Source organism: Ovis canadensis, chromosome 26 (assembly GCF_042477335.2).
Source record: "Ovis canadensis isolate MfBH-ARS-UI-01 breed Bighorn chromosome 26, ARS-UI_OviCan_v2, whole genome shotgun sequence".
Taxonomy (NCBI): Eukaryota; Metazoa; Chordata; class Mammalia; order Artiodactyla; family Bovidae; genus Ovis; species Ovis canadensis.
In genome coordinates this window covers 41,515,284-41,536,263 of record NC_091270.1, presented here as the reverse complement: position 1 = coordinate 41,536,263, position 20,980 = coordinate 41,515,284, and the positions used below count along the sequence as shown (strand labels likewise).

At 45.8% G+C, this 20,980-nt stretch overlaps 2 long non-coding RNA genes across 4 annotated transcripts in view; both read left to right on the top strand.

Moving 5' to 3' along the window:
* The window catches only part of LOC138430874 (uncharacterized), a 318,052-nt gene that overhangs the window by 73,341 nt on the left and 223,731 nt on the right, over positions 1 to 20,980 (top strand). The gene's annotated exons all lie outside the window — the stretch shown is intronic.
* LOC138430875 (uncharacterized) lies at positions 1,265 to 5,902 on the top strand. Its single transcript, XR_011253435.1, has 2 exons — positions 1,265 to 1,338; positions 5,811 to 5,902. It is a non-coding gene; the product is annotated as an uncharacterized lncRNA (long non-coding RNA).

Genomic DNA, 20,980 nt, shown 5'->3' with positions numbered 1-20,980 from the left:
AGGAAAGGACGATCGTTATAGATACGGCATGAACACCTAATGTAAAATCGTAATGTGTCAAAATAGCTCTTGCACACCGAACTCCTGCTCTATCCTGGGCGTTGTGCTAAGTGGCTTAAAAACAAAGCAAAACAAAACATCGTCTCACCTCATCTCCACCAAACCCCTATTTGTTTCTTTAACTTTTTATTTTGTATTGGGGTATAACTGGTTAATAATGCTGTGATAGTTTCAGGAGGACAGCAAAGGGACTCAGCCATACATATACATGTATCCATTCTCCCTGAAACTCCCCTCCCGTTTAGGCATCCAGGTAACACTGAGCAGAGTTCCCTGTGCTATACCAAACCCCTGTTTGGTTGAGGGAATCTTATCATTTTTCAGTGTTATCATTGAAAAATAGTGAGGTGAAGGAGACTTGGGTGCTCTGTCTGAGATTATACAGGTGATAGTTGGCCGAGGAGGGGTACTCGGGCCTGGGACTGCTGAATGCTAGGCTTGAGAATTCTAGGGGGCCATGTGTTTCTCCAGTGCTGAATTATTTGGGCGGGGGGGTGGGGTTAGGGGGAGAAGGCATTGGCCCTACATCTAGGAAGTCAGCAGAGGGTGTTCAAAATCCTGCGGCAGCCTTAGGGGAGGGAGAGTCAGGTGATGGTGGCTGGACCACTAGAAAGGCTGCAAAGTAAGAGAAACAGCTTACTAAAATACAGGAGTGAGTCAGCCACTGTGTTTGCGTCACATTAAGACAAAACTACAGTCTGATCTGCACCTTGGAGGCACAGGATGTGATAAAGTAGGAAGCACAGCTCAAGCTTACCAGAGTCACTGTTTTGGGCTGGTTTCCTCCTGTCAACTAGTCTCACCTGTCAATCGAGCAGTCCAGGCCCCCACTCGCTGTCTTCATTCCCAGCTGCTCCTTTTCCACTCTACCTTGGCCTCTGCCTTCTTCCCCAGTAAAAGTTAACTACTTGAACCCCGTGTCAAACCAAGACACACACTCAAGGGAGTCGGTGAGAGATTCAGAAATTCACAATCACTGTCCAGTTCCTTAGAGTGAGAGGGAGTGAGGAACTTTCCAGACCAGCCACATCCTTTCCCTCTAAAAGCCGGGGTCCCCTTAGGTGCCAGCAAGTTCAGGGACCTGAGGCTGCAGTCGTCTCATGTCATTATTTATTTTCGTTTTCCCAGAAGGGAGTGGAAGATGAATACTACGTATTTACTACCTGAGAAGACAAAAATGACTCTGGAACAAATTGTTAAAAAATATCAATGCTTAGCCCCAGAATACTCTCTGCAGAAGCCCCAGGGAGCAAAGTCATGGAGAAATGTTACCTGCATGTAAGCTCTGGGCATCCTGTTGGTTTATGTAACACTAGGCTTTTTAGGGTTACCAGGGCCTGGAAAAACTAACTATGAAAAAAAGACTGGAATGGAAATTATTCCTGTTGATTACGCACACACACACACACACACTTACTCACATGTGCACATCTCAGTTTAACTTATGGAAAGCATACTGGTGATAAATGATACCTGTAACTGTAGCTGCAGGCTGAATACATTTTATTGCTGTCATGGATCTTGCTGGATCCTTCTTTGGCCTCAGTAACCAGGTGGTCTCTTAAAACCACAGTAACTGAAGATTTGAAAATTTGGTGCCTGTAGGGGCCAGGGTGGAGACGACAATGGCACCCCACTCTAGTACTCTTGCCTGGAAAATCCCATGGACGGAGGAGCCTGGAAGGCTGCAGTCCATGGGGTCGCTGAGGGTTGGACACAACTGAGCGGCTTCACTTTCACGTTTCACTTTCATGCCTTGGAGAAGGAAATGGCAACCCACTCCAGTGTTCTTGCCTGGAGAATCCCAGGGACGGGGGAGCCTGGTAGGCTGCCGTCTATGGGGTCGCACAGAGTTGGACACGACTGACGTGACTTAGCAGTAGCAGGGGCCAGGGAGATCATTAAAAAAAAAAAAAACAACTATGGTTTCAGGGATGTCCAGTTTGGTTCATTTTTATGTGATGGTGCATTGGTGACTGCTACGTGAGGACTGAGTCTGCCCAGATGCAGAGAGTCCAGGAGAAACCCACCCAAGTTTGTTATTTAAAAAACAACTCACTGACACAAAGAATAAACATCAACCGAGAGCTGCTGTATCAGTGGGAAGACTCACTGTATCAGTTGGAAAATTCATATTATCAGGACACTCAGACATCAAAGAGTGGTCTGATTAGGTGGATCAGCTGCGAATTCTTGTTTCCTCATCAGCTCCACTGGTTTATCCTTGGCTATAACCAGCTATATGTTGCTCTCAGCCTGTGCCTGGCCTCTGTGACTGATAGTTTTTTTTTTTCCTTAGCACATCCACTCTTATTTATTTATTTTTTGGTTGTGCTGTGCAGCATTCTCTAGCCAAGGATCTAAGCACAGAGTCTTAACCTCTGGACCAGGGAAGTCCCTACATCCAGTCTTAACTCAGAGAAAAATTGCATTCCAAAGCTGGCCTTACCTCTCCCTGCCAAGGGAAGACTTCTTGGTCCTCCAGGCAATCTGTCTTCCCCTCCCAGAGCTGTTGCTGGGTGTGCCCTTATGGGTTGTGCTAACTGTTTAGCTGTGAGTGCCTTTGCTCCCTACTTCTCCTGTGGGCGTCCCAAGGGAGGACAAGTTTTAGCTTTGTATCTCTGGCACCTGGCACGCTACCCAGAACACAAGGCCCTCTGGACATGTTTGTTCGATGAATAATGAGAAATCATGAATGAATTTTCCACTTCTGTCTCTGTCAAAATTATACAACACAAATTGGCTCTCCCCCTTTTTTTTTGGCTGCACCTTAAAGCCTGTGGGATCTTAGTTCCCCAAACCCATGCCCCTTGCTTTGGGAGTGCAGAATCTTAGCCACTGGACCACCAGGGAAGTTCTTCCACCTTTTTTATTTTCCCTCTAATTGGCTTTTTTAAAAGGTGTATTTCTTTTCCCCTGTACCTGCTATACTCTTAATCAGTCTAAAGATGCCAAAAACATTCAGCAGATGTATTCTGCTAGGGGATCATTTCCAGAATTGGTGTTAGGTTCTGTCCACTTAAAGTGGGTGTGACCTTCATAGAAGACAGAACAAATGGGTTTATGTCAACTGGACTGGGAGTAAGAGGAGGAAAATGAATCCACAAGTGTAAGCTAAGTCATGCAAATAAAAGGTGGATTTACACCCAGTCTTGGGGTTTCTTGGAGGACAATTCAGAGCAGATTCAAGCTGCTTTCGGCATTGTCTTAAGAGGCATTTGAATCAACCTTCCCGAACTTGAGTTATCACTTCATCTATCCTCTGTCAGCCTCCACTGGAATGTCTTTTGGTTGTAGATCCCTTTTATAGACTTCAGCTTAACAAACCACCTGCAACTGGTCTGACACACTTCTAGGGACCAAATTTTAGCCCCTTATAGTTTATTTGGTGGAAAACAAAATCCAAAATAGGTAGAGCTAAATTCTTGAGTATTTTCAGTAAGAGAACTTACAACTGGCAGAGATTACAAAAACTTCCAATCTTGTTTTTCAAATCAGACTCAGATGAAAAGTTCCGGAAATCAGTCCGACTCAGATGAAGAGGTCAGGAATAACACCTGCTTCACACGTTGCTTTTCTTAGGGTCACAGAGGAGGGGCCGGAGATACAGAGGCACAGGTTTTTGTTTGCAGTTGTCAGGTCCTGTCTGCCCAAATCCTTCCTGAGAGGTCAGGGAGACTCGAAATGACACCTTCAGTCCCTGAGTCGGGTGTTTGCAGATCTAACTTGTTCAGGTGGGCAGAGCTGGAATCAGTGAGCAGCCCTGAAGCTTGGAGCTCTGGGGTGAGCTCTGGGGTGAGCTCTGGGACCTGCCCTAACCTCCTGTGAGAGTAGGGCTCTAATTTCTGGCGTCTCAGTCTTTTTCTTTTAATATGTAATTGTCACATAATGTTGTGTAAGTTTAAGGTGTACAAAGTGTTGATTTGATGCCTCTCTCTACTGCAATATACAACACCCTGGTGGCTCAGTTCAGTTCAGTCGCTCAGTCGTGTCCGACTCTGCAACCCGATGAATCACAGCACGCCAGGCCTCCCTGTCCATCACCAGCTCCCGGACTTCACTCAGACTCACGTCCATCGAGTCAGTGATGCCATCCAGCCATCTCATCCTCTGTGGTCCCCTTCTTCGGTAAAAGATCTGCGTGCAATGCAGGAGACTCAGGTTCAATCCCTGGGTTGGGAAGATCCCCTGGAGAAGGAAGTGGCAACCCACTCCAGTATTCTTGCTTGGAGAATTCCATGGACAAAGGAGCCTGGTGGGTTACAGTCCATGGGGTTGCAAAGAGTCAGACGCAACTTATTAGATTAGGGCTGTGGAGAAGGCAATGGCACCCCACTCCAGTACTCTTGCCTGGAAAATCCCATGGATGGAGGAGCCTGGTAGGCTGCAGTCCATGGGATTGCTAAGAGTCAGACAAGGCTGAGTGACTTCACTTTCACTTTTCACATTCATGCATTGGAGAAGGAAATACAACCCACTCCAGTGTTCTTGCCTGGAGAATCCCAGGGACAGGGGAGCCTGGTGGGCTGCCGTCTGTGGGGTCGCACAGAGTCGGACACGACTGAAGTGACCTAGCAGCAGCAGCAGCAGCAGTGGCTCCTAGTGTCTCAATCTTTTCCTTTTTTAAAAAAATATATAATTGGCACATAATGTTGTGTGAGTTTAAGGTGTACAAGGTGTTGATTTGATACATTTATCTATTACAGCATGATTACCACCGTAGCGTTACCGTAGCGTTAGCTAACACCTTTATCATGTCACATAATTAACATTTCTTCTTTGTGGTGAGAACACTTAAGATTGAGAACACTGAGCAGTTTTGAAGTTTATGATATGGCATTGATGCCTGTCATTCCTGGGCTGTGCTTTTAGATCTCCGGAACTTAGTCATCTTCTGATTGCAAGTTTGTCCCCTTTAACAATATCTCCCCAGTTCCCCCTACTTCCGGCTCCTGTAGCCACTATTCTACTCTGTGTGTATGAGTTCAGATCTTCTAGGTTCCTCCTGTAAGTGATATCACGCAGTATATGTGCTTCTCTGTCTGACTTATTTCACTTAGTGAAATGCTCTCAAGATCAAGATCAAGCTCTTAGTGCGATACTTCAGAACTGTTTTTAAATTTTATATTTGCGTGTAGTTAATCAACAATGTTGTGTTAGTTTCAGGTATACACCAGAATGATTCAGTTGTACGTGTACATGTATCTATTCTTGTTCAAATTCTTTTCCCATTTAGCTTGTTACATAATATTGAATGAGTTCCCTGTGCTATACGGTAGGTCCTTGTTGCTTATGCATTTATTTTATCTTAGTTTTGCTATTCTGGCTCTTCATTTCGGTGCACAGGTTTCTCTGGTTGTGTCATATGAGCTTAATTCCACCACTCTCAATCCCAGCATGTGGAATCTTAGTTCCCCAACCGGGTATCGAACCCACGTACGTCCTTTACATTGGAAAGTGGATTCACTACTGAACTACCAGGGAAGTCCCTGGTTATCCATTTTAAATATAGCAATGTGTGCATGTCGGTCCCAAACTCCCTCACTATCCCTTCCCCCGACCCTTCCCGCCCCACTCTCTGTAACCATAATTTGCTTCTCTAAGTCTGTGAGTCTGTTTTGTAGATAAGTTCATTTATACCATTTCTCTTTAGATTCCGCATCTATGCTGTATCCTACCCTTCCCTTCTACCCCAGCCCCCATCATTTTTCTCCTGACCATGGAGAACTTGATTTTTTTTTTCTTTTCAGTTAACCATTTTGCTAGTTGTTGCAAAGAGGGACAAAGGAATCTGCTGTTCTGCTGCAAGTCTGCCTGGAAAATAAAATCAAAGCCAAGTTGACTGGTGTTTTCTTGGTAAAATTTTGATTCTTATGCTTTTGTCACTGCTCCAAATGAAGTTTCCGTCTGAAATAAAGGAGGGCTGGAGGATCAGGACGGGGGAGGGAAATGGGAGGAGGATATCAAGCATGTTGCCAGGACCGGACTTAATTTGCCTGGCAGGAGCGCGTTGGCTCTGGGTGACGTGGGCAGAAGGATTTTTAAAAGAAAGCAAACAAGGGGAGACACAATTTGGGAGATTGAATTTGGTTTTGTTTGTTTTGTGTGCAAAATGAGATTGTGTGGGAAACAGAGACATTATCCATGAAGAATGGTAAGGTAATTTATGTTGCTTCCTTCCATCAATTACATTCCGGGAGCTCTGAGTGGAATTGCGTTCCATTGAGTTATAGGCTTTGCACTGCCAGTCTCTATAGAAATGACTCTCCCGAGTAATTTCATAACCTGTACCGACAAAGATATAATTCATACTGCACTGCCTTTTGTGGGGGCTTTAGGAAAAAAAAACAAACCACGTACCATTTCACAGTTATTATATTTTTGAAAGTTGACCAAGGAAAAAGAAAAAAAAGTTTCTCTTTCCCACTAAATTATAAAACCAAGAGACTTCAGGGGGAAAGGCAAAAATCAGGCTTCCTAGCCTTGCAGGAAAAAACTTGAACCCCACAGGCTGTGGTTTTCTGAAATGAAAAATGACAATCATTTCCAAGTTCAATTTCCACTTCCAAACGTCTCAGAGTCTCTAGTTCTAGGTTTTATTTCTTTGTCCCAGAAGTGTGACTGCTGAGTGGACAAGGAAAGTTCCTCCAGAGGCTTCCTTTTGATGATCATGTTCTGTGGCAGATGTCTGCTGTCGGGCGCAGGCGGACTGGCTTCCTCTGTGTGTCTGGGAGAGATGGGGCGGGAGATCGGAAGGAAGCGAGGTGTTTCAAGAAGCTTCGGATTTAGCAGAGGATACCCCAGGGTGCGGTGGAGGCAAGATGATGAAGAGGAAGAGAAGAGCCCTCGTGTCAGAGAGGCTGAGGACCAATGGGAAAGTGCCCCAAAAGAAGATGGGGGTGACAGGAACCAGGAGCTGCCACGAGGGAGGCCAAGGTGCCGGCAGCCTGGGGTTGACCTCGGTAAGGGTAGCCGGGTGCTGGTCTCACTTCATCCGCCTATAGCTGTGTGACCCATCTAACAGCCAACCAGCACGGGGTCTGCCCTGTGGGATGGCAGGAGATTACTACTAAAGAGCTGACTGTGGGGGTGGGAGAAGGTGGGAGGCAGGAGGGAGGTACAAGAGGGAGGGGCATATGTACACCTATGGCTGATTCATGAATGAATGGCAGAAGTCAAACTAACACTGTAAAGCAATTATCCTTCAATTAAAAAGAAATAAATTAAAAAACAAAGCAAACAAAATAATAATTATTATTTTTTTAAAAAAAAGGCTGACTGTGGGGTAGCGGGGAAAGTGGACCCAGTCTCCGGGCCCACTGGTTTCCATTCAGGGGCAGAACCATGGTCTCTTGGTGTTTCTTCCGCTCTAACCCTCATGCCTCTCTGTTAGCAAACAAACCTTGCACATCACCTTCCCCACTGGGGTATTTACAGTCTCTACAGACCCCGGGCACTCTAACTTGTTCTGTCAAACATAATAATTCATAATTTGCTTATATAATTGGCTACCCATTTAACTGACATTTGGCCGTGATTTCCCAGTCATCAGCCGGCAGACTTGGGGATTCTTGTGTAGTGCGAAAATCTAATGTAACATGGAAATTATTTTCAGAGGGCATACAATTTTATGATTTATAAATTTAACAATGAAGGACGTTGACATAGTGTTGTTTTGCTGAGTATTTACCCAATTAGGGTTTTGGTTTTTGTTTTTTAAACAATGTTCTGGGCTTCGGCTCAGCTGGTAAAGAACCTGCCTGCAGTGTGGGAGACCTGGGTTCAATCCCTGGGTTGTGAAGATCCCCTGGAGAAGAGAATGGCTACCCACTCTAGTATCCTGGCCTGAAGAATTCCATGGACTGTATAGTCCATGGGGTCTCAAACAGTCAGACCCAACTGAGCAACTTTCCCTTTCACTTCACAGGGTTCTGGAACCAAATATTCTTTAGCACATGGAGCTTGTCAATGCCTTTTAACCAAGATCACCAGGAACACACTTGCATTTGAACAAGTTAGGGTTCATTATATGCTTCCCAGGTGGCACTAGTAGTAAAGAGTGTGCCTGCCAATGCGGGAGGCGCAAGAGACTTGGGTTTGATCACTGGGTCAAGAAGATCCCCTGGAGTAGGAAGGAGCAACCCACTCCAGTATTCTTGCCTGGAAAATTCCATAGACAGAGAAGCTTGACGGGTACAGTCCATGGGGGTCACAAAGAGTTGGACGTGACTAAGCACCCATACGTACACCCAGGGTTCATTATTCATTGTAGTGACAGAGAATATACACCATGAGGAACCATCAGACATCTTCATAGTGGGTGATGGAAAGGATGGGATCTGGGCTGGTGCTAGGTGATTTGGGAGAGAGTTCAGGGAGGTGGGGCTTGGCTCTGGATTGGATGTTGTCAGGAAGTAGGGTAATTCTGATTGGGCATCTTCAAAAATCTTCTCTGGAGGTGAGAGGGAATACTAATGGAGGCTAAAGTTGTGACTGGTGGAACAGCTAGGGTCACGAATTTTAGCTGGGATGGAGGAATGTTTGGTGTGTTTTGGCTTCAACAGTGTTCAGGTTTTGTCTGTGTTTTGACATGATCACGGACTGGTCTTGTTTTGTCTTGATCTGTCCTGCTTACACAATAGCCTCGTCTGATGCTGCTGCTCTGGGCAGTTGTTTCTGTTCGATAGGAGAATGCCAAGGCCTAGCTGATAGCACCAGGCCAGCTCCTGGATGTCAGGGTTGCTTTTCTCTTTCTCAAACTAAATATTTTTTTAACTTGAAAAATCTCAAGCGTTTTATGGGCCCCTGATAAGTTTCTAGGCTGTAGGCACAATGCAGTGTAACTACAGGATCAAGTGGGTTTGTCTCCATCACAGGGTCTTATTAGTCCCTTCCTATAACGGCTCCACTACCCACCCCTCCTGTGACCTCTCCACGAGGCAGGAGGATTTAGGGCGCTGCAGGGAGAACAGATGAGAGCCCAAGGGACGCCCTGCAGTGCTTTCACACGGGGGCGGGAAGAATGAGAGGTGGTTTTCTGTGTGCCAGGAATCGGTGCGGCCTTGGCTGCATCCTGGTACACCTGGTGGGAGTAGAAGGCGCTCTACCAGAAGCTAGGATACAGGTAAGCTCTTTATGACACCAGGACAAGCTTTTCCTGAGTTAGTGTCTTTTGTTTTGAAGGGGAGCAGAAGTCCCAACATGTTTCTCCATGTCATAAAGCAAGTCAGGAACATCCCTAAAAGCATGCTCCTTTGGTTTGGGGTTTTCATTAATTTTTTTTTTCCCCATTTAGAGCTCCTAGAAACTTTATTGTTCACTACCACTTTCTGTCGCTTGTCACCTCCTCTGCTTTCTAAGCCTTCAGAATAACTGAAGGAATGAATCCAGGGTACTCTTCACTGGGATTCACCAATCAGTAACATTTTGCTACATTTCACTTTTCTCTCCAAATCATTTGAAAGTAAGATTTAGACATTATGACTTTTCTCCTCTGACTACTTCAGCATGTATCATCTATGAACAGAGTCCTGTTTTCCTACATATTACAATGCTCCTACATATGTAGGGGTGTGTGTGTGTGTGTGTGTGTGTGTGTGTGTGTGTGTAAAGTGTAAAGATATTTCCTCGGAGTCATTTGAGGATAAGTTATCAGCATCATGTCCCATTACCCCTGATGTTTCAGGGTACATTTCCCATAAACAAAAATATTCTCTGTGCAACCACAGCACAGTCACCAACATCAGAAAATTAACATCGATACATTGGTACAATCTAATTCTCAGATCCTCTTCAGAGTTCTCTAGTTGTCCCCATTATGTGCTTTATAGGAAATGGATGTAGTCCAGAGTAGCTGTTACAGTTCATTGTCATGCCTTTTCACTTTCAGTTTGTGGCAGTTCCTCATCACCTAGACTTTCATGACCCTGACAGAGATTTCAGGCAGGTGATTTTACAGGACGTCTCTCAATGGGATTGTCTCTCATTTAGTGCCAGATGGCATTTAGACATCAACATCTAATGCTGTGTGTGCTAAATGCATTTGATGAGTCACTGCTTCCAGGTCTTTTCAGTGGACAGAGCTAGGGAATAAAAGAATGTGTATATAATGCATATGAATATATATATATAATGAATGTATATATATACACACATATGTATACATATACACATATTTACATTTATTTCTATATATTTGTGTATGTACAGATTTTAACAAAAGCAGAAATTTGTACTGTTCTCTGTGGTTCGTGTTTATCCAACAAAGTGACGTGAAGTCTCAAGATTCCTGTTGGTGTCTCTAGAAACCCATCCAGAGCAACCTCTGCATTGGTGTCAGGACTCGTGAGCAGAAATGCCTTCCATAGGGCCCTTGTTTCAACTGAATGTGAGGAGAAGAGGTGAAGTCATTCAGGGAAAGGAAGGAGTAAGGCTTCCAAATTGAGGGGGTGGTGATATCACATGTGCTTCTCTCACGTTTCCTTGCCTTGAGCCGAATCGTCCCACGGCCTCGTTTCATCTCCCCAGGAAGGCTTGAGCTGATCAGGATTGCAGTGAGGTAGGCGGTTCGGAAATCTCACAGCATCCCTCAGAATGCTTTGCTGGAAGGAAGTCTCCCAGTGCCCCTGGGGATGGAAGTGGGGAGCAGAGTGGCCCGGCTCCTCTCTGTCCTGATTCTCTGGGACTGACTGGGTGGAGGGTAAGCATCTCTAATTAGGCTGGCAGCTATGGGTGCAGCTCTGCAGCGTCTTATCTACAAGAAGATCATCCCATTCAGAAATAATTTTTTTGACAGTCTCTCGCCAGTTCTTTTCATGTTCCTCGTCAATCAAGAATGTAAAACGTAGAATCTTATCAATAGTATTCACAGCAAATTTAGATTGTAATTGCTCTTTGCTGCCTTCTAGTACAACCCAGTTTGGATCATTTCTTTTGGATAAAGCAAGTGTCTTACCGAGTTGAAAGCTAAACCCTTCTTTTACCTTCCTCCTCCCTCCGCCTTTTTCTCTTCCCTCCTATTTCTTTCCTACCTTCCCTATCTAAAAGGATTTATTAAGTGCTATCCCGGTCCCATTAGAACTTCCCTGACGGCTCAGATGGTAAAGCGTCTGTCTACGATGCGGGAGATCCGGGTTTGATCCCTGGGCTGGGAAGATCCCTTGGAGAAGGAAATGGCAGTCCATTCCAGTACTATTCCCTGGAAAGTCCCATGGACGGAGGAGCCTGGTAGGCTACAGGCCATGGGGTCGCAAAGAGTTGGACATGACTGAGCAACTTCACGTTCACGTTCATGCCGGTCCCTGGGGGTATAAAGATACTTCCAAGCTGATCTTCACTCTTGAGATGATTATCATCCCAGGTGGAAGAGACAGACATAAAAACAAACCTTCATACATCCCTCTTTTTTGGATTTCTGCATACATGTAGCTCATTCACTTCACTGTGCAGCAGAAAGTAACCAACGTGGTAAATCAACTATGCTGCTGCTACTGCTAAAGTCGCTTCAGTCGTGTCCAACTCTGTGCGACCCCATAGACGGCAGCCCACCAGGCTCCCCCATCCCTGGGATTCTCCAGGCAAGAACACTGGAGTGGGTTGCCATTTCCTTCTCCAATGCAAGAAAGTGAAAGTGAAGTCGCTCAGTGTTGGACTCTTCGTGACCCCATGGACTGCAGCCTACCAGGCTCCTCTGTCCACAGGATTTTTACCTCAATGAAAAAAGATGCGAACCTCCCTGGAAAACCAAACCTCCATATTGCATGTGGTAAAAATTGTGACTCACACTGACCAGTTCTGGGGAAATCGAGGCAGGAACTTCAAGAAAGATCACTTTGTGCAGATTCTTAAGAGATGAGTTGGAAATTTCTTACCTTCAGGGCTTGGAAGTAGGGAGAGTGTCCCAGGGCCAGGGGGAGAAATTGGAACTTCTAGGCTGATTAATTCCAAGGCAGTTTTTGCCCTGGGGTTGTGCTATGCGGGCTCTTCTCTAGCATCCAAGACCTACCTGGTCAAGCCAATATTTTTGTTTTCTTTTCCATATGTTCATGTCCCAACCCCTATTTTTCCATTGCTTAACCAGCACTTGGGTTGACATCTTTGCCCTCTGAAGTGCTTTTCTGGTGTGCGGCAGCCTCTCCATGGGTGTGCTGACCTTGGCCTCGTCCAGCCTTCCATCTTTCACTCCAGGCTGCTCAGGGCCATGAGTGATCCTTCAGTGAATTCCTGTGCCCCCCGAAGAGATGCAGCCCGAGCCAGCTCACCGCCTGAGCTTCAGGTGAATATCGAGCTGTGATTCACCATTACTCAGAAACTTGTCAGCTCATAAATTTAAAGCAACTCCACTTCCTTTGCTTTTGAACAAACAAAACTGGATGGTGCATACAGATGAGAGCCATCGAGGGAGATATTAGGCTTATCTCTGTGCAGGTTTGTTTCCCATGAGGCCACTGGGGGACAGCGGATGCTTTTGTGTACCTTTGTAAAGGAGGCATGCTGACGTCCTTTGGGAGCGGTAGGAGCGTGAACGTGTGGCTGTGCTGCCAATAATACGAGGGGAGGATGAAATAGCAGTGGAAGTTGTGATTATGGCCAACAGAAATCGGAAACTGCTGCGAGGTCATTGGCCTGGTACCCAGCACTGGCCTATTAGCTGTCATTAGCTCTTATCCAGGAAACAATTCACATTCTTGAAATCCTGAGGAAATTGGATTTCTGCCCACAGATTCATCACCCTGCTGTTTCTCGTGGATTAAAGCGCCAGTGGCCTGTGAGCGACTGCTCTGTGTGAGCAGAAAGTGTGATCCTCTGGCCTAGAAGTGGGCTGGGTTCCTCCTCCTAGAATCTGTGTGGCCCCGGGCTCATCTTATGACCGGATGGAAGAGACTTTATGAGGGGATCTTGTCTCATCTCCTGCCCAGCAGATTCCTTTCTCCCTCAAAGTTGGGAGATTGTAAAGTTGCCACTGGAATTTGACAACGTCCCAGAGAAGTAAGTCCTTCCCAAAAGTCTGCATAATCTTCAAATGTAGGTGTTCTTGATGTGTTTCCTTTGATTCTTCCAAATCTTGATGGTTCCTTAGGTGGATGGAAGGGGGACGATGGGTCCAACTTCAGGATGAGCCTTTTAGCCCAGGGGACGAGCCATCTGAGGCAGGTCACCATGCTGAGTGACCCTTTGCTTAAGTTTCTCTGGCTTCCTTCTGCTTCCCATCCCCTACAGTCAGTCTACATTCTCTTCCCCTGCATATAGGATTCTGAATTAACCCTCCTTAGGATCAGAATCTTTTTTTTTGGTCATGTAATGCAGCTTGTGGGATCTTAGTTCCCCAACCAGGGATATCTACTTGTTATGTCATAAGGCAGGGTTTCCACCTGTGTGTGTGTCTATGGAGGATCCTATAATTAGGCTATGTATCTGCTTACCAATGCAATGTAAGAGGCGTGAGTTCAATCCCTGGGTTGGGAGGAGCCCCTGAAGGAGGGCATGGCTACGCATTCTAGAATTCTTGGACAGAACCCCATGGACAGAGGAGCCTGGCAGACAACAGTCCATAGCGTTGCAGAGTCAGACAGGACTGAAGCGACTTAGCATAAATCATGAATTCTGTATACAAAATTGCAAATTGCCCCATGATGAAAGTATGTAACCATCACAGGCTACAAGCTTTTAAAGCTAAAACCATTTTGAGATGGCCAAACCAGCTGATCAGACAGAAAGGCAGGGTAGTTTCTGGGAGGAGCCATAGCCTGGGGACTCAGATGAGGACACTGAACTTCTCTGTGTCTCTCTCTGTCTGGAGTTCGCGTTCCTGGGGTCTCCAATGTGGGGCCTTCTCCTGGTTGTTGCCTTGAGAAAGCTTCTTGAACCTGTGGAGCAACTAAAAACTAGAGGGGCTTATATCTGGTGCAACCTGGGATTTGTTTTGTCCAAATAAAAAAGCTCCCAGACCTGGAAGGAACCTGATAATTCACCATTTCAAATTCTTCCTCCATTTTTTTAACATGGAAGAATTCAAGCTTAGTGAAGGAACATTTTCAAGTTCACAAAGTTAAGGAAACCAAAGATTGCTGACCCTCAAGGTCATTTTCTCAGTGCTCCTAAATGCTACTAAGGACTTGTGCATGGCTTTCATAATTACCTAAGACAGTTAATTAGGGTTTATTTTTACTTTTTTTTTTTTTTTTGCCACACTTACTTGCTTTTTGCAGGATCTTGGTTCCCCTGCTGGGGATTGAACCTGGGCAATGGCCGAGAAAGCCTGGAATCCTAACCACTAGGCCACCAGGAAACTCTTGTAGGATTTAATTTTTAAAAGAAGCAAACAAATGGTCATCTGTATTGAAATGGAAACAGAAGGATAGTATTCACTTATACCCATAAGGCGAATACTTCCCTTAAAATTTTGTGATCTCATCACTGATTGGCTCAATATAAACCTTATAACTTTGAAGCTGAGTTGCTCTGGGCTAGGGTCCTGAACAACAGTGTACAATTCAGTGGCATTAAGTGAACACACAATGTTGTACAACCGTCACCAAGATCTCCTTCCAAAACTTCATCATCCCAAATAGAAAAACTCTGTCCTCATTAAATACAAACACTTCATTTCCTCCCCTCTGCAGCCCCTGGTGAAACGTCATCTCCTTCTTGTCTCTATGAGTTTGCTTATTCTAGCTATTTCATGTAAGTGGGATCAAAAAATATTTTTTGGGCAGGTTTTATTTCACTTAGCATACTTTTAAAAAATATATTTATTCATTTTTGGCTGTGCTGGGTCTTCTTTGCTGAGCAACAGGCTTTTCTCTAGTTGCGCCAAGCGGGGGCTACTCTCCAGCTGTGGCGTTTGGGCTTCTCAGTGTGGCAGTTTCTCCTGTTGTGGAGCACGGGCTCTAGCGTGTGTGGGCTTCAGTCGTTGCGGCGCGTGGGCTCAGAAGTGCTTGTGGCTCCTGGCCTCCAGAGCACGGGCTCATTAGCTGTGGTGCACGGGGCCCTGTTGCTCTGTGGCATAATGTTTTATTATTTTTTTAATTTAAATTTATTTTTGGTTGGAGGATAATTGCTTTACAGTATTGCTGATTCGCATTGATATATGGCAGAAAGTCAACACATAGTATGTTTTAAAGGTTCATACATAGCATGTATCAGAACTGCTTTCCTTTTCAAACTATTCCCTTTTTATGTGTGTATATATTACGTTTTGTTTGTCCATTCATCTATTGATGGACGTCTGAATTGTTTCCACTTTGTGGCTATTCTGGATAACGTGCTGCAGTGAACATCAGTGTATACAGGGATCTGAGTCTCTGTTTTCAGTTCTTTGGGGGCATATATCTAGAAGCAGAGTTCCTGGATCATATGGCAATTCTTTGTTTAGCTTTCTGAGGAACTGCCAAGTTGTTTCCCACAGTGGTGGGCACCATTTTCCATTCTTCTCAGCAATGCATGAGGGTATGATGGGTTATTTTTATTGTATATGTGTGTATCAGACAGGATTCGGTTAGAAAAACAGAAGCCACTTTATCTGCAGATAAAGGGGTTAGAATAGAGTTTGGAAATAGATTTTGAATCTTGCGTATAAGTTGGAAGATTTAGGGGAGCGGAGTTCAGAGAAGTTGATGCCGCAGGTTTGGGGGAGCTGTCCCAGAAGGTTAAAGTAGTTGACACTGAGGATGTCAGCCCAAGGCTCCATGCCGGCTCTCAAAGGCTTGCCTGGGATTCTTGAGACTCTTCAAATAGCTCCACCAAGGGTCTCAGTCTGCATTTGTGCAGAACTTACAAGGAACCCACGGGAAATCTCTCATCTCTCCATGCATCTGGCTGTAACTCTTTCTGCAGACGGTTGCCCCCCTCCCAAATCTCACGAGAGTTCCTCTCGATGGAAAACAAACCCAGGACTATCCAGAGAAGGGAGATCTTGGGAATTATCGTTGCCACTCTCAGAAGGGAGAGGTGGTAGTCCTGGCTGACGACAGAACAGCTCAATCGAGTCTTCTTAATGCAGAAAGGAGTACAGATAGTTTATCAAGATGTGTGAAATTTGACCAATTGGCTACCTTCACATTTGAGCAAATGAAGACAGAAAGGCAGGCGGAAGGAGTGAAAATGGAGCCAGAAACAGGGCTAAGCGTGTCTGCCTCAGTCACCTCACACTCGGCGTGGGCGAGCTTCGCCCTGAGGTGTCCATCACAGAGGTCACACTTCCCACAGCGGCTCTGGGGACTGAAAAATGTCCTTACATGGTAAGCTCAGACAAGAGCCCCTCTCAAGGGTCGAGAAGTCTTACCCTGAGAAGATGAAGTGGAGGCCATGGGGTGGCTTTAGGCTAGTAGCAACGGGCTGAAGCTAGACGTGCTTGACAGGAATTGTGAGGTGCTGCCAGTGTGCTCCTCTTATGGGCTGAATTGTGTCCCCCTGCCGCCCAAATACACGTGTTCAAGTCCTAACATCCAGCGTCTCAGAATGTGGGGGTTTCTGGAGACAGGACTTTACAGAAGTAATTAAGTCAAAATGAGGTCATTAGTTCAGTTCAGTTCAGTTCAGTTCAGTGGCTCAGTCGTGTCTGACTCTTTGCGACCCCATGAATCGCATGCAGCACGCCAGGCCTCCCTGTCCATCACCAACTTCCGGAGTTCACTCAAACTCATGCCCATTGAGTCAGTGATGCCATCCAACCATCTCATCCTCGGTCGTCCCCTTCTCCTCTTGCCCCCAATCCCTCCCAGCATCAGAGTCTTTTCCAACGAGTCAACTCTTCTCAGGAGGTGGCCAAAGTACTGGAGTTTCAGCTGTAGCATCATTCCTTCCAAAGAACATCCAGGATTGATCTCCTTTAGAATGGACTGGTGGGATCTCCTTGCAGTCCAAGGGACTCTCAAGAGTCTTCTCCAACAGTTCAGAAGCATCAATTCTTTGGCGCTCAGCTTTCTTCACAGTCCAACTCTCACGTCCTTACATGACCACAAGAAAAACCATAGCCTTGACTAGACGGACCTTAGTCGGCAAAATAATGTCTCTGCTTTTGAATATGCTATCTAGGTTGGTCGTAACTTTCCTTCCAAGGAGTAAGCGTCTTTTAATTTCATGGCTGTAATCACCATCTGCAGTGATTTTGGAGCCCCCCAAAATAAAGTCTGACATCGTTTCCACTGTTTCCCCATCTATTTCCCATGACGTGATGGGATCAGATGCCATGATCTTCGTTTTCTGAATGTTGAGCTTTAAGCCAACTTTTTCACTCTCCTCTTTCACTTTCATCAAGAGGCTTTTTAGTTCCTCTTCACTTTCTGCCACAAGGATGGTGTCATCTGCGTATCTGAGGTTATTGATATTTCTCCCTGCAATCGTGACTCCAGCTTGTGCTTCTTCCAGCCCACCGTTTCTCATGATGTACTCTGCATATAAGTTAAATAAGCAGGGTGACAATAAACAGCCTTGACGTACTCCTTTTCCTATTTGGAACCAGTCTGTTGTTCCATGTCCAGTTCTAACTGTTGCTTCCTGACCTACATATAGGTTTCCCAAGAGGCAGGTCAGGTGGTCTGGTATTAAGATGGGCCCAAATCCAAGAGGACTTCTATCCTTATAAGAAGGGGAGGGGGCTTCTCTGGTGGTCCATGCTTCCAATGCAGGGGATGTGGGTGTGATCCCTGGTTGGGGAATTAAGATTCCCACATGCTGCATGGCATGGCCAAAAAACAAAAACAAAAACAGAAGGGGAAATTGTGACATCGATAAATACAAAGGAGGAACCTGTGAAGACACAGCTGTCCAGGTCAGGCCAAGGCAGCAGGCTCGCACAGGCCTCTGGGGTCCACATGGCCTACCCACTCCCAGCCCCTGGCTCCTGGCTGGTCCTCAGAGTCTTCTCCCTGAGTCTCACCCCTCCAGGCACTGGCACCAACTCTTCCTTTGATCAGGCACCTCTCAAGAACAGACACACTTTAGAAACTAGCAAGTGGGAGGTGGCTGAAGACACGGCTGGGGTGGGTTTGGGTTGGCTGTAGTCCCTTTGGAAGAAAAAGCAAAGACAAATTGCCCTGTATTCAGAAGCCTGTCAGTGTGCCGGTCCTAGACACATGCCCTGTTGGATGAAGGGAGCCATCTGAAACATTTCGACAGAGCATCCTGAACACCAGGAAGGGCAGAGCTAAGGGGTGACGGACACAGCGAGAACACGGGGTGATTTCTCACTCTCATCGCTGTCGCCCCAGAGAAGAGAGGTCAGGCTACCGTCCTGCCTCCCCTCCAGACGCCTGGCAGCAGGGCCCGTGTCTCTATCACAGAGTGGGCCTGAGACCTTCCGACACAAAGAGCCTCTGAGGCTCCTCCCAGCCCTGGGGGCTCTGAGTCTGTGAATCACACTCGCTTTTCTTTCGAGCAGCTGACTCCTGGTTCACTCTGATTGGGCTCCCGAGAGATGACAGGGGTTATCCAAAACCATAAAGGCACTGTCCTTCTCTTAGGAGAAAGGGAAGGGGGTCTGAGGGTGTGTCAAGTGAGAGAGGAGAGGGGAGAGAGAGGGAAGGGGAGAGGGAGAAGGAAAGAGAGAGGAAGAAAACACATCCAGTGTCCCTGCCAGGGTGCATCTGGGTTGGGTGGTTTGATTAATGAAGCCCTGGGCTGATCAACATGAGAGGCTTTGTTCAGTCTCTGTGGGTTGATGATTTTCTCTGATCTGGGAAACTATTTGCAGATCTGAGAAGCTATTTGCAGATAGGGGTATGGATCCCAGGGAGACCCCACAGACACCCCCAAGGAAAGAGCTCAGATGGCTCTCTACAAGTTCATCCCCAGCGCCACAGAAGCAGCTCCTGGTACCTCCCTGCACAGTCCTGAGACTGTCTCTGTAGGAGTGAGCGTTTCTATTTATTGAACAGTCATGATGAGCAAGACCCTGTATTCAGCTCTTTCACAGGCATTACCTCATTTAACCCTCACAACAACCTTATAAGACAGATACAGTTATGACCCCCATTTTAGACCTGGCTTGGGCAAGCTAACTTACCTGAAGTCCCTTAGCTAGTACCTAGTGACACCTGGATCCAGAGCCCACACTAGTATCTCCCCTACTTAGCGGGCTCCCTAAACAAGAGTCATTGTCTGCCCAGGGCCAAGCCCAAGTCAGACACAGCCTAAGTGCTACTGAATGAATGAGTGACAGAATGAATGAATGATGGAAGGACAGTGAAGTCAGTGACTATAGGGCTGATAAGAAAATTTACATCCTGTCCCAAGAATTGAATTTCTCTAATAGATTTCCAAGGCAAGCTCTTAAAAAGAGAGAGGGTCTGTTTTCAGCAATGCCTATGAATCAATGCAATTTTTAATTTTTATTTCTGTAACCACAGAGGACTCTGGTTGACGAAAGGTTCCCTGGTGACTGAGCTCAGCATCCTGAAGCTTCTGTGAGGAACGAACCCTGAACCTCCCTGGACCACCGAGGTCCTCTTCCCTGCCCTCCCTGAGGTGTCCTCAGATCCATTCTAAGGAAACACATGTTGGAAGGAAGGATGTGATGGAGCCCAGGGCCCAATTCTGCACTTGGCGGGGCCCCATGGACACAATCCATAGTCAGAAATATCATTTCCAGCTGACTCCATGGAATCCTGGTTACAAAAGAGTTGTCATTTTTGTCTGTGTACCATAGATCTCTGAAATAGCCTCTTCTTTTCTGAAATTTATTATATTTTCCCCAGCATTTTGTCTTTTGCTAATTGACTAAGAAGGATAGTTCTATAACATAAATCAACCATGAAAAACAAATTACCCCTGCCCACTTCCTCCCTTGCCTTTTTTTACCTCTAATGATATTTTGTGTGATGACTAACCCAGCCTGACGTAATTTATCAATTGATCTCCACGATGTACATTAGAGGATGCATTCCACAGGCCCCTGTATGCAGCCTTCCTTGAATGCCAGCTTGCTTTAGAAACCCGAAAACCTCTCAGTGCGACAGCAACATCTAAAGCGTGGCCTTTTTGCTGAGGATGTTAGAACCGATGCTAATTACTGTATTAATCATCAGGTGAAACAGCAGTGCTTATGTCACGGCAGCTGTAAAATAAGTGCTTTTATGGCAAATGTAGTTAAAAAGAAATGACAGGTTGGATTTATGGTACTCAGCAGTTAAAAAAAAAAAAGAAATCATGCATGCCAGCAATTTTCTTTCTTTAGTTAAATGTTCATTAAATGTGTACCGCTAATTCCCTGGTGGTCCATGTCCTAGGAGAACTTATTTTAAAATACAAATTAAAGCTTAAATTTGCCTTTATTAAAAAAATATATGTATATAGTGAGTCAATATTTTATCTCCTGAGAGAAGAGAGAGCAATGCAAAGCCGCTGGAGGGAGGATTTGGTGGTGGGAACCCAGAGATGATGTTTGTGTGGGGGATTCCAGTGAGCCCGTTGTCGCTGGCCCTTGGTGAAGGCAGCTGGGTTGGGAGGCTGTGGTCCAGCCTGAACCCCCGTACAGTCACTGTCAGAAGGCAGGGAGACCACAATGACCAGGACTGTCCTCTAAGGAGATGCTTGCCCATCCGTTGTTAAAGTGAGTCTTTGACTTCCGCGAGGGTTTTTCTCCAGTTGCAGCGATCGTGGGGTGCTGTTCGTCGCCACGTGTGGGCGTCTCGGCTGCTCCGCAGCAGGTGGGATCTTCCCAGATCAGGGATAGAACCTGTGTCTTGTGCATGGGCAGGTGGATTCTCTAGCCCTGAGCTTCCAGAGAAGTCTTTAACTTTTATGTTTGTTGTTTTGTTTCCTTAAAGTCACTTTTTTTTCTATGAGGAAATATAAATAATCTTGAGTTCCCACAAGTATATTTGGCTTTCACATACTTAGCCATTGGGAAAAAAAAAAAAGAATTAGGATTAGTCAACATTTCACTTTCTATTTCTGATTAAAGCTCTGTGTGTGTGTGTGT